The sequence below is a fragment of the Sciurus vulgaris genome, assembly GCF_902686455.1.
Source record: "Sciurus vulgaris genome assembly, chromosome: 9".
Taxonomy (NCBI): domain Eukaryota; kingdom Metazoa; phylum Chordata; class Mammalia; order Rodentia; family Sciuridae; genus Sciurus; species Sciurus vulgaris.
Window position 1 is genome coordinate 138,543,817 of NC_136469.1, and position 14,569 is coordinate 138,558,385.

Here is a 14,569-nt window from a genome sequence, read left to right on the forward strand (position 1 = left end):
GGTTCCGGTATGCTGAACTGATATTTATCATCACAGAAACTGCACTGCTAATAGAATATGTCTGAATTAGTGGCTCTCCAGTGGGACCTCGATCATTTTAAACCAAAAAGAGTGTAGGATTTCAGACCTAATGCACTCTAAAAGCCTCATGTTATACAGAAGAGGTTGGAAGCACGTCACAGGAACTTCTCAACTCCTGCTTAGAAAACTGAGGATTAACTTAGGACCCCAGAACCACCCAAGCGGGGTTCTTTATGCAACTTTCATATATTCCTCCATTTTTTTTCAGGGAATGAATATGTATTGAACACTCACTGACATGCATTGTACTAGACATTGGGTAAACGGAGGTAAAAAGGCAAGTATAAACACTGCTTTTTTATTATTGATTCTTTTTAGTCATATATGACATTAGGATTAATTTTGACATAATTATAAAAGCATGGAATATAATTTGTTCTAATTTAGTTCTCAGTATTTCCCCTTCCGTATCTCCCTCCCCTGTACCCTTTCCTCTATTCTACTAATATTTCTGCTATCATAGTTATTTATTTTAAATCAGTGTCTTGTGGATGCACATGATGGTGAGATTCACTGTGGTATATTCACATATGTACACAGGAGAGTTACGTCAGATCCCTTCCACTGTCTCTCCCTATTCATCCCTCCACCCTTCCCTCATTTGCCTTCATCTACTCCACTCATATTTCTTTCTATTCCCCCACTCTTTATTTTGAATTATCTTTTGCATTTCAGAAACAATAAATTTGACTTTTGACTTTCTGGAACTTAGCATGATGTTCTCCAGTTCAATACATTTACCAGTAAATGCCATAATGTCGTTCTTTATGGCTAAGTAATACTCCATTTTATATATACACCATATTTCATTTATTCATTCATCTATTGAAGAGCAACTAGGTTTGTTCCATAGCTTGGGTATTGTGAATTGTTTTGCTATAAATATTGATGTGGCTGTCACTGTTGCATGCTGCTTTAAATTGCTTGGATATATACCAAGGAGTTGGGATAACTGGGTCATAGGGTGGTTTAATCTCCATACTGCTTTCCATAGTGATTTCACCAATTTACAGTCCCACAATGTATGGGTGCACCTTTTTCCCCACATCCTTTCCAAATGATCCCTGCTTTTGAGAGTTACCCTCCAGCCACCTGCGTTAGACAGAAATGGAATACACTGCACCAAAGATAAAATTCAAGAGTGTAATTTTGGAGGAAGCCCAGATTGAGGCAGCAGTTTTGATAGGGAGAAGAGGAAAGGATATTCATTTCTGTTTATGCTCATAATAACTATGAAAAGAAATCATAAACACAATGAAGGTCAGTAGAAAGAACAAGCATGGAGAACAGGAGCTTGAGGAGGAAGGGACAGGGGAAGGCAAGCTAGAGGCCGCTCACCGAGCAGTGGACACAGTGAAATGGGTGAGAAGAGAGAAGTGGAAGCTGGCCCGCTCAGGCCTGCCCGGGAAGCTAGACTGGGCTAAGCACAGTAGGGACGTCAGATGGCAAAGAGCGGCAAGACTGACGGTTTAGTACCTAATTGCACATCCCCACCTATGCCGGCCATGATTTCTGCAGGCAAAAGAGCACACTTGCACCTGTAGGTAGTTAGTGGAAATATTATTCAGCTTCTTATTTGAATTAACTTTGGAGAAACTTCTAGAATAAACCTCAGTTGAACAACCAATCAAGTTGTTCTTGACATTTTTTTCTTTGAGTGAATGGACCTTATTGTTCTGAGCAATTTCAGGTTCACAGAATGGAACAGGCACTTCAAAGGGTCCTCATCCACTTCCGCCTACTGCAGCAGATTCTCTTCTTATTAACACCTTACATTAGTAAATACACCTGTGAGAATCATGGAAGAGATAGTGGTGTGTTATTATTGACATTAGAATTCACAGTTTGTGTTGTACAGTTCTCCAAGTTTTAACAAATGTACAGTGTCTTATATTCATTAGAGTAGCATTAAAAAGTTCATTGCCTTAAGATTCCCTGTTCTCCACCTATCCCTCCTTACCCTCCTCCACCCCAACCTCTTGTAACCATGGATCTTGTTGCTGTATCTGTTGTTTTCCGTTTTCAAAGGTATATGCAGTTAGATAGATTCATAGGGTAGGTGATCTTTCCCATCTCATTTCTTGCTATTGTACTATACATTAAAGCTTTCTCTAAACTTTTTTGTACTGTGATAGTTAATTATTTTTTTACTGATGAAACATGATTTCCTTAAATGAATGTACCACAGTTATGAACAAAGATGCTATAAACATGCATGCATAATGCTTTTGTACACATTATTTTTCAATGAAGTGGATAAATACCTACAAGGACAATTCCTGGGTTATTTATTATAAGTATGTGTAGCCATTCACATTCCTTCCAGCATGAAATGAAAGTTCTTGTTGCTTCACCTCCTCACCAATTTTTGGTACTTGAGATTTTTGGGTACAGTAGTGTCTCATGGTTGTAATAATAAATTTGACATTCATTTTTAAAAACCAATATATGAATTATTCAGTCCCTAAATAATATGTTATATACAACCATATAGTGAATATAAGCACAGCAGTGCTCCATTCTTTCAGTTCACCCAGCACATAATTGGCACCTGATGTGTTCTAGTGATGGGGTCAGACCCCAAGGAAAACAGAGGTGACGTGGCACCTCCTCTTCTCCTGGGAGTCTCCCGGTCTAACAGGGAGGACAGGTGCATATCCAGAGCTCTGGCAAAAGGAGGACCGACTAGAAGAGTTCCAGGGACCGATATTCAACTCTGCCTTAATTGTTTCTGAAGGAAGGGATTCTACACCTGAGTTAAAATAAAAGGCAGTGATGGGATCAAGCCCTCGGTCATCCAGGTCTCTGAGGGCAACTAGTCTGCGGCTCAGTGGTGGTGCCATGCCAAATTAAGCTTTCGGAGAGGGTGAGGGATGGGTCAGCCCAGGCCACTATCAAGATGTGGGTGATGTAAAAAGGACTTGTGGATGTTCAGTCACAAAGACGCTGCTCTGTAATAATGTAAGCCTGCTTACTGAAGCCTGGTCATTATACACATCTGTATAATGTAAAACATACAAGTAGCTTTGGTGGCAATGTCATATGGTTTTAGTAATATCATACCATATTATTAAACACAGTTGTTTCTCCACTAGTTCACTTTAAACTCTTACAACTATTATTTTATTATGTGACGATAACATAAAATACAAATGCTTCAAAAATTAGTTTATGATTTTACACTCATAAATTATAATTATTAATGTTCTGGTTTATAATAGTTTATGCTTCTTGCATATATGTATAGAGGCATGTATTAATGAATTTGATCACTCAGAGCTACTTCATTTCATTAAGTGAAGGTTTGCAACATCATTTTTAATGACTTCAGAATAATTAATCTTTGAAATGAACAAAGCATGATTTATTTACCAATTATCCCTTGAAGGTTAGTTCAGGCACTTCTGCTTTGCCATATTTTAAATAATTCGGGATGAAATGATAGTAAAAAATCTTTGGGAACCAATTCAGTTATTTTTCTAGAATATTTCTCTCCAAGGTTAAATTCCTAGGTCAAAGTATATGCACCTATTTAGTAGAACTTGGATAAATGTGACTGAACTAATTAAATAGGCCTATAAAATAAGATAATGTGTGTATACATATATGCACATATATAACATGATATTCATGCACACATATATATGAATATCCATTTTCACATTCCTTGTACTATTTATTTTAACCTCTGTCCATATCACAAATGAAAGATGCCAGCGTTCATGTATTGTGTAACAGTCATGTCTTGCTTGGTCCAGAGTTAGACCTCCCATCTCCTGCTGGTGCTTCAGTTCTTGACACGGCTCATTCATTCTCCACAGAGCCGTCAAGGGATCCCTGTGAGAGCGTGAATTCATCTTATCATTGCCCACACTAAAATCCTTCAGTAAGGGCTCGTTGCTATTGGAATAAAACCTAATTGGTCCTATTAGTTAGGGTCCCTTTCTACTTGCCTGATCCAATTTCGTACTCTGCCAATCAAAGCTCCCAAGGAATTAGGGAATCTCCCATTCCTAAAGGTACTAGCCCTGTTCTCTCTCTCCTTAGGTGCTACAGCTTCCACCCCTGCCTGGAACATTCTTCCTAGATGATTGCAAGGTCCCTTCTCCTGCTTTGGGTCTCAGCTTACATAACACCACTCCAGAGATGGCTTCCCTGAGGACCCCGCCCAACGGAGCCTCTGCCCGAATCCCAGTGCTTGTTGGAGGACCCTGTTTTGTTGCATTATTAGCACTACTGTTACCTGAAATTATCTTCTATTTTTATTGAGCTTCCTTTTATAAACAGATCTGTGGGTCTTGCCCATGTTCTCTGTTCTGCCTTATCCAGGGTATCTTGTTCCTGACCCATCATGGACCATCGATAAGTACTTGCTGAGTGATTGAACAGGATCCATTTGTTACATATCAGAGCAATCTTTTTAACGCATGGGTTCCTCTGTACTAAACTCATCTCGTTTTTGTCCATTCTATATTCAATTGCCTATTGAGAACTTGAGCCTATAATTCTCCTCCCTTAGTTTATGAGAATTTGCTGGCATATGGACAACACTAACCTTTTCATGATATTTCTTTAAAAAATTTCCTAAATAGTCTTTTGCTTTACAATGCTTCAATAATTATTGCTATGATGCAATATTTCTTTTTACTTGGCTAAGTTATTAGTGTTTTTTTATTTTCTGACTATGAAGCCTTACTTGTGAATTCCTGTAAAGTACTGTCGATGTAGGTCTCTGTTTCTTCCTAGACAGTTAAATTTTTCATTGGCATATTGACTAATGGTTAAGTTATTTTGATATAAATACTGTCAAATCTTATTTTCTCAAAACCAAAATTTTTGTTCCGTTTTTTAATAATCCATTCTTTAACAGTGATTTGTATTGTTGCTTTTATCATGTTCTAAATTTAAAACAATCAGTCTGAGTTTTCTATCAAATCACCTTGCTTCTTCATTTCTGTATCATTGTCTTGGAATTTTAGTTATCTTAACTTTTCAACTTTAATCAAGACAAGGCTTCATACACTGTTTCTTTGCATTTCTCCATGTTGACTTTTCCAGAAAAATTTTCTCAAATTCACTGAATCTCATTGACATGGAAATTAAGGTTGAATTTTTATAAGTATTGTTAATTTGGATAGAATTGAAACTTGGTACATTAATACCTCTGACTGAAGTTTATAGTCTAAATATCTATTTATATCCTTTAGTGTACCTCATATGTTTCCATTTAATACCTCTTAATATTTTTAAATTATGGTTATATAGTTCCTGAAAAATGTTTGATCATTTTATTCTTAGTTATTTAATTTTATTTCTACACAGCATAAAATCTTATATTTTGAAGTTGCTGTAATGTAATGAAGGAAATATTACTTTTTGCCTCAAATATTAGTCATTTATTATTAATTGTTAGCAAAAATGTTTTTTAAGCTGGATCTATTGGAGTTTTATAATAAGCATTATTATTATTTCTGAATGACAAAGACAACATTCTTTAAACTTATAATGATAATGGTAGATGAATTTTTTCTTTATAGTTTTCCTAAACTTTTGGGGAAACCTACTTAAATCAGAGGTAATAATTGGATTCCATTGTAATTATTATTTCAATTTTATTTTGTCTCAAATTTAAAGACCAATTCCTGATCAGAATTATGCAAAACACTTTATTATGGATTCACATTCCAGATTACACATACAATTTGCAAAATCTTTACTTTGGGAGGAACTATAAAATTCTTTGCTCTTCAAGCTGCCAGGTCTGTAAGCTTCCCCCTGCTTGTATTTTCCTGTTGTGATTTCTCCATTTATTGCTTCTCAACACTTTCAAATAATTCTCTAATTCAAGGTGGCTGTCCCTAAAAGTAAAAGAGTGTATGAATATTTAAAAGTTATTATAAATTTCTAAGTTTATTTTTAACTGAAACATAAAACCCTAGAAATTACAAACATTCAGGAGATACTGTGTGATATTTCGACATTTGCATACATTGTGTAGTGTTTAAAGCAGGTTAAACATATCTGTCTCCTCAAATATTTATCATTCCTTCGTGGTGAAATCATTCAACATCCTTTGTTCTGACTTTTTAAAACAGACTGAATGATTGCTCTCTATTGTCAACTACCCCATCGGCGAACCAGAACTTCCTACCCCTACATGAGTACCCACTGACCAGCCTTCCCCACCCCTCCCACCCCATCTCCCTAGCTTCTTAGTAACTGCCATTCTGCTATCAACTTCTACGAAATCCGTTTCTTCAAACCCTATCTGCATGTGATCAGGTGGCGCTTACCTTTAAATTTGCTGCTATGTGCTTGGATGACATATTTCTCAGATGTTTAGCCACCAGGCAAGTGGACATCAGGGGAGACCATCCTCGTAGCTCATATTTGAGAAACACTCTTCGAAGGCAGGTCTGAGGGCCCATTCTATATTGCACAGTCATGCCTAGCTTAGTGACAGGGATACTCTTTAAGAAGTGCATCAGGTAGTTGTTTTTTGTGGGGTGGTAAATTTGGACAGTACAGCTAATACATACTGAGGAAAGTGTTGTTCACCATCACATAAGCAATCTGCTGTTGACGGAAATGCCGCGTTAAGTGACACATGGGTGTAAAAACTTGTTCCCTTCATCTGTGTCAAGTTCAATGTGTCCACCTACATCCAGATTGAAGGAGATACAAGGATTCACTCTTTTGAACCATAGATACATTTAATAATTTAAAAAGAAATAATTCAATTCTGCTGTCACTGTTTTTATTACATATTTGAGAGTTTACTAGAGATGAATTTTTCCTTATACTTTACAAATCAGAATATATAAAAGAATAAGCTTAAAAGAATGAACAAATAACATTTAAAAAGAGTGAGAAGAACAAGAATGAGAAGATGAAGGCGGAGGAGGAAAGGAGAGGAGGAGGAGGAAGAGAAAGGAGGAAGGACGGAGGAAAGAGGAAAGGAAGGAAGGAAGGAAGAAAAAAGTGTATATATTTTCATTTGCTGCAGAAAATAAAAATGCCAGTGACTATGAGACCACCCTGAAAAATTACCATGAGTAACTTTGGGAAGTCATAATGAAATCAATAAGTCAACCACAGAAACTGGGGCTACATGAGCAATACACCCCATGCACAAGCCTAGTCACTGAAGGACAGACATTGTGCACTTCCAGAAAGACCTCTCTGACTCCATTGCCAACAGAATTTATTGAAATTCTCGTTGCAGCCTGTCTGTTAACCTCTCAGTGGAAGTTTGTTAAGACTTACAAAGGAGCTCAACACTAAATCTGTAGACTGTTGCAACTTTGTATTTCTCTTTGAAATCTAACAAAATGGGTTTCTAAACAATGAATGTACAGTAGAAACAATGCCAACAGATTTAAACAGCCATCTGGTGCAATTATTCACAATCCTAAAAATAGGCTGTTTGAAAATGTGCAAAGTTCCTTCCTGATATAATTCAGTGGTCTAACAACACATGAGCTGTCAGAGTGAGAGAGATGCTTTCAATGGGCAAATGTAGTTGTTTAATTTATGTGTCATGCAAAAGCTCCAAAAACTTAAATCTCAAGGTCATGGCATACATCCCTAGCTATCAGTTACGGCACCGGTGCCGCACGTCCTTCCTATCACGACAGCTAGTGTAAGAGCTAAGGGGCCCTTAATCTCTCTCTGACCTCTGTCACCTGCCTCTTTGATCAAGGCCGGTGCCTTTTTCATTCATGATTTCCTGTTCATTCATTCATCCTTCAACTTCCATAGAGAGTGTCTCCAGACCTTTGATCACAGGGGAATAGCTTTTATTTCACAATTGAGACTATTTAAACATCAAAACAAAATGATTTGCTACCCCATTTCCCATTTGAATAATGGTAGAACTTAAAAGGAAAGCACGGGTCTCCTGGAAGTTGCTTATTTATGAACTCATTCCTCCAATATTTCAACCTGGGTCCCCACTGCCAGAATGGAGTTCATGCGTTCCTGTACCCGGGGAGGCGGGGTCCTGCATGCATCCTAACGTTCCAGAGTCCCCTTAGAGTACTCTGATTCCTGCACCTTTTCCATCGACTGCTTTCCTCACTTCCTTGCCTCTTATAATTAGCTTGAGGAGACTAAACTCTAATAAAATTATCAGAAGTTTCATGATCTTAGACACTGCAAGCAATTCTAAGTTCTCTCTCAGCTTTTCAGAGCAGACTGGAGTTTCTAAACCCTGGAATATGGACCAGGACACAACCCACTCTTTCATTGCCAGCTTATCTCGCCCTATGCTTGATTAGGAAGGACAGAGAGAAAGACACCACTTTATGTGCCCAGTCACACGATGTGTGTGACCAGGTGTGTGCCTCCTTCGTGATGACCTCTGGCCTCTCTCGCTCATCAACCATCAACTCACTGACACATGTTGGGGACCCCTGGTGAGACACGGAAGCCGTCCTTCCTCCCAGCATCAGCGGCCCTTGCTGCCTGTTTTCCAGTCCTCGGTGGTCTTTAGCACACCTGCAGCCTACTTGGATCCATTCACTGTTCCTGAGCACTGGAAGATGCACCTTCCATTTGTCTCTGGAAAACACTGGCAGCCTCTTGATTTCCTATAGCTAAAGGCAAGCCAGCACACAGCATGGCTGCCCAACAACCCACCCCCAAAAAAGGACAAAGGGAAAAAATAATCCAGGTTTGACTCAAAATGTCTCACAAGATCTTCAAAAGGCACACACAACAGAGACAGGCATTATGTCAACACTAAATGAGGGACAGGCTAGTGAGGCAGGTTCATCCGTTTTATTCCATCGCTCCTCTTTTTACTTCGTACTCAGATTGCATCATTCCTTTGCACTCACAGGCTTCTGTTTGGGGTAACCCATGGTTCATTTCCAAAGCTCCTCTTCCGGGAGCATTTCTTCTCCTGGCCTCATAGGCCACTTCTCCTGTAGTTCTGACATTTTTAAGTTGCATACTTAAACTTTCACAAATTAGTTTAAGTCCTGCTCCAACCGTACAGTGGGTCTGTGCTCCAAACTTTCTGTTTTGAACAATGTTGTGAAAGGAAGGAATGAAGAATGGAAAGGTGAAGAAAAAGAGAAGGGACCGTGACACAGAGAAGAAGAGAGAGAATGAAAAAAAGAAAGAAATCAGGAGAATGATAAGGAAAAAAATAATGAACTATTTGGAGAGACTGAAGGAAGCCTCCTGCCCCAGTTTCGAAACGTACATAGTGGAGACAACATCATGAAACGTACAGCCCTCCTATGGAAATCAGGAAGGTAGGAGTCTCCGGGGGGCCTGAGGTAAGCACCGCGCTGCTTAGTATCCTGCCCCTTCTATTTTTTTTTTTTTTTCTTTTTCTTTTACCTTGTCCTGAAAAGAGCATGATAGATTTCTCTAATTGCTCTAGTGACATAAAAATGTCACTGGCAGTGTTATGCTAGTAAACCTGCTCTTTAAGGGGGAAAGGAAAGCAGAACAAATCAAAACAAACATAAATCCCAAATTTGTGGCATTTTCTGTCTGATATAGCTGCTTCTGTGGCCAGTTTCAAACTACCGATATTTGACAGGAGGTTTGAAAATTTCTGAATAGTTAACAACCAACTTCATGTTCCAGGTCTCCCAGATTGCAAGACAGTTTTAGAACTTTTGGAAAATATTTTACCTAACACAGGCATACATAACTTATTAAACAAAACATAAAAGAGCAAACAGTAGCTCTTTTCACAAAGGCAGGTGATGAGGACTTTTCCAAGCATCAATGGAAGGTAGTTTGGTTTATTTGTCATGGTACAGAAGACCAACTGTAAACATATGAACTGTTTGTACTCAACCCTTTGGTGCTTAAAATTAGATATGAAATCGGGATATGAAAGCTGTTTTCAGATCTAACCCTTCGTTCTAGATAATGGCATATGGAGTACCAGAAATATTAATTTCTTTACCTATTATCAGTCAGCAAGTCTATGTCACAATCAAGAATAGATTCTCCGGAATATATTCAGCAGGTGGTTCTGTGCTTACTGTACCCACAACTCACATGAGTAGAATTAATCAAATAATCTCATTAAAACAGCAACATTTTCATGCTTCTGTATTCTTTTATTCTGCAGATGTTTTTATGATACAGTTTCAACCAAAAACATTAATTCTTTCACCGTGCATCTATTTAACACTTATACCTACTTGTTAGGTTGCTATGATTGGGACATAAGGTGTTCCCTGTGAGCTCCTGTGTTACTGCAGGAGATGAAATAATTAAATTATGAGAGATGTAACCTAATTGGCCCATCCAGATTTGAATGGACTAACAGGGTGGTAAATGTAGGCAGATGGGGTGTGGCTGGAGAAGGTGGGCAACTGGGGACATTTCCTCAAATGGTTCACCTCCTTTTGGCTTCTCCCTCTCTGTCTGCTTCCTGAGGTCTAGAACTGAACAGTTCCCCTCCAACAACCTTCCCACCATGATATTCTCTTACCTTTGATCCAGAGGAATGGAATCAGTCCACCATGGACTGAATCTCTGAAACTGAAAACCAAAACCAACTTTTCCCGCGCTTAGTTATTCTTGTTGGGCATCTTGGTCATGATGGAAAGCTGACTAACACATGGGTACTGGTCGTGGGCTCAAAGCATATGCTGGTAAATAAAACACACAAGTCCTTCCCATTGAAGAATCTTGCAGTTCATTGAAAGAACACAATATAGGACCAAAAACAAGAAACCAAATCATTATATCAGAAACTGTCAGGAAGGCAAGAGTGGAAGTAGAGAGGGGAGACTTTGGGAGAACACCATGAGAGCCAGTGGTGAAGTAATGGTGGCAGAGAGTAAATGTGGTTGAACAGAATGGAATGAAGGTGCAGGTAATAGAACACGATGCCATACTGGATAAAGATTTTGAAGGGAAAAGAGAATTTGTACATGATGAGCCGTCTTTTGGTTTCTAGATCTGATTAAACGCTGATGCCACTTAAAGGTAAGAAAAAGGTGTTGTGGGTTAGGGTTGGCACTGAAAGTTCTCATTCTGGATACAGTAGGTGTAAGAAAGTTCTAGAACACGCAAGTGATAGGTCAAGTCTTCGGTCAGGTTAAAGAGGGTGGAGACTTAATTTGTGAGAATTAAGAATATAGTTATTGAAGAAACCAGTGAAACTCTACAAGCTCTTTCAGGGAACGGCAGAAAGGAGAACAATGTCTTCAAGCATGACCTCCAGGTACTGCAAACGGTGCTCACTGGGGTGCCTCAGTGGAAAGCCAGCGCACAGTGAGAGTCAAAGACCAATGCGCACGCACGCGCACGCGCAATGAAGAAGAAGTGGAGGAGAGAATAACTGACAGTACAAAGTAGTTTAGAACGATCATACCATTTAATTTTTATAAAGGTCAAGGTGTCTATCAAAGAGGGAAGACTCGACGAAGAAAACTGAGGAAGTTCTGCTGGTAAAATTTGACAAAATTAAAAGAAATTTAAATGCTTGAAATGTTTAAAGAGAAGGGATGTTTCAGGATGGCTCAACACTGCAAAAAATTTCAATCAAAAGAGAGCTGAAGAAGAGAGCTATTATTATTTGCCGACAGTATGATTCTATATTTAGAAGATGCAAACAATTCCACCAGAAAAACTTATAGAATAAATGAATTTAGCAAAGTAGCAGGATATAAAATCAATACCCCAAAATCAAATGCATTTCTATACATCAGTGATGAATTGACTGACATAGGAATTAGGAAAACTGTTCCATTCACAATAACCTCAAAAAAAATAAAATAAAATATTTGGAAATCAATCTAATGAAAGAGGTGAAAGACCTCTACAATGAAAACTACACAACACTAAAGAAATAAATTAAAGAAAACATTAGAAGATGGAAAGATCTCCCATGCTCTTGGAGAGGCAGAAATAATATTACCAAATGGTCATACTACCAAAAGTGTTATACAGATTTAACATAATTCCTATTAAAATCCCAAGGACATTTTCCACAGAACTAAAAAAAGCAATCATGAAATTCATTTGGAAAAATAAGAGACCCAGAATAGCCAAAGGAATCCTTAGCAAGAAGAGTGAAGCAGGAGGCATCAAAATAGCAGATCTTGAACTATACTACAGAGCGATAATAACAAAAACAGCATGGTATATTGCCACCAAAATAGACATGTAGACCAATGGTATGAAATGGAAGACACAGAGACAAACCCACATAAATATGGTTATCTCATACTAGACAAAGGTGCCAAAAACATACATTGGAGAAAAGGCAGCCTCTTTAACAAACGTATTAAAGACATAGGCACTAGAGCAGAGACCCTGTACCTAAAAGAAGAAAGAGTAGGCCCAAATCTTCATCATGTTGGCTTAGGACCTAATCTCCTTAATAAAATTCCTAAAGCACAAGAAATAAAATCAAGAATCAATAAATGGAAGGATTCAAACTAGAAAGCTTCTTCTCAGCAAAGGAAACAATCAGTAACATGAAATGAGAGCCTACAGAATTGGATAAAATCTTTACCACATGTTCCTCAGGTAGAGTGCTAATCTCTAGGATATATAAAGAACTCAAAAAACTATATCAAAAAAGCAAATAATTAATAAACGGGCAAGGAACTGAAGAGACAATTTACAGAACAATAAATATAATCGATCAACAAACAGATGCAAAAAATGTTCAACATCTCTAGCAATTAGAGAAATGCAAATCCAAACTACTCTAAGATTTCATCTCGCTCTAGTCAGAATGGCAATTATCAAGAATACAAGTAATAATAAGTGTTGGCGAGAATGTGGGGCAAAAGGTACACTCATACATTGATGGTGGGACTGCAAATTGATACAACCACTTTGGAAAGCAGTATGGAGATTCCTCATAAAAATTGGAATGAAACCACTATTTGACCCAGTTATTCCACTCCTTGGTTTATACCCAAAGGACTTAAAATCAGCACACTACAGTGACACAGTCACATCAATGTTTATAGCAGCTCAATTCACAATAGCTAAACTATGGAAACAATTTAAATGCCTTCAACAGATGAATGGATAAAGAAACTGTGGTATATACACACAATGGAATATTACTCAGCCTTAAAGAAGAATGTGTCTTTGGCATTTGCAGGTAAATGGATGGAAGTGGAGAATATCATGCTATGCAAAATAATCCAATCCCCCCAAAAGAATGTTTTCTCTTATAAGTGGATCCTGATTCATAATGGGAGGGGTAGGATTGTGCAAAGGGGAGGGGGAGGAGGGGAGGGGCTGTGGGTGTGGGAAGGATGGTGGAATGAGGTGAACATGATTACCTTATATACATGTATGATTAAATGACCGGAGTGAATCTTCAGCCAGAGGAATAAGAAGTTGTGCTCCATTTGTGTACAATATGTCAAAATGAATCCTATTTTCATGTAACTAATTAGAACAACTTAAAAATAAAATATAAATTTTTTTTTTAAATAGAGGGAAAATAAAAGAGAACAGAGACTGACCATCAGCTTAACCACCTAGAGGTCATTAGTAACCTTGACCAAAGCTGTTTTTGTGGTGCAGCAGAGAGTAGATTGGCCAGGAACAGGCTCAGGAAGGAATGGCGGACAAGGATGGTGGACAGTGCATAGAGCTGATTTCTCCTTCAGTTCCCTCTGGGTGAACTACAAGTTTGGGGTCAAGGGTGATATTACAGAGAACTTTGTAATACTCAACAAGGAATGTTAGAGATGCTTCAGCAAAGAAAACTGGATGCTGTTTGTGGAAGCAGAATAAACACAGAAGAGAGGAAACTGGGCAAGCAAGAGATCGTGGGTTCAAACGAATGAGTCGAAAATTTGATCTTCCTTGGAGAAAGGACAGCTAGGTTATTGAAATGGAAAAGGAGGTGTAAAAGATGCAGATGGATTGGAAATGTGAGCATGTGGGTAACAGAGCTCCATTCTAGCTTTCCCAGTGAGAGACAATGATTGTCGAAGGTCACTTTAAAAGTGACTGTGGCAGTAAAGGATTTAGGGGAAGCTGAGTCTCCTGGAAGCTGTTCAAAGCTCCAGGCCAATGAGAGAGAAAAATGAGAGGTTTAATTTGACTAGGAGGTCAGGCAAGATTCAGATGGAAGGGGTCAATCTAATTCTCTGAGGAGAAAGGAGACAGTCAGTTCTTGGTATTTCTGCCTGCCCCAGGTCTCCTAGGTGCCCCAGAGGGGCGTCCCCAGCATTGTGAGGGAGGAGGCCTACTCTTGACACGTCTAGAGAAGTCTGTCATTCAGTCTGTGTGAATGGCAGGATGAGCTCTCCGGACCTCTTTCAAAGTCACCCCGAGAGTGTTGAAGCTGATCGTGATGTTCCAATAGGCTGAGATGATGGCAACTCCAGATTAAACTTGCGTTTCCTCTATGTGAGGCATCTAATCTTCAAAAAAGAGGTAAAGGAGACCCAGTGTTTTATCCCTTTTTACTGCAATTTAACAAAATACCCTGACTAGGTGATTTATAAACCACAGGAATTATTTCTTTCAG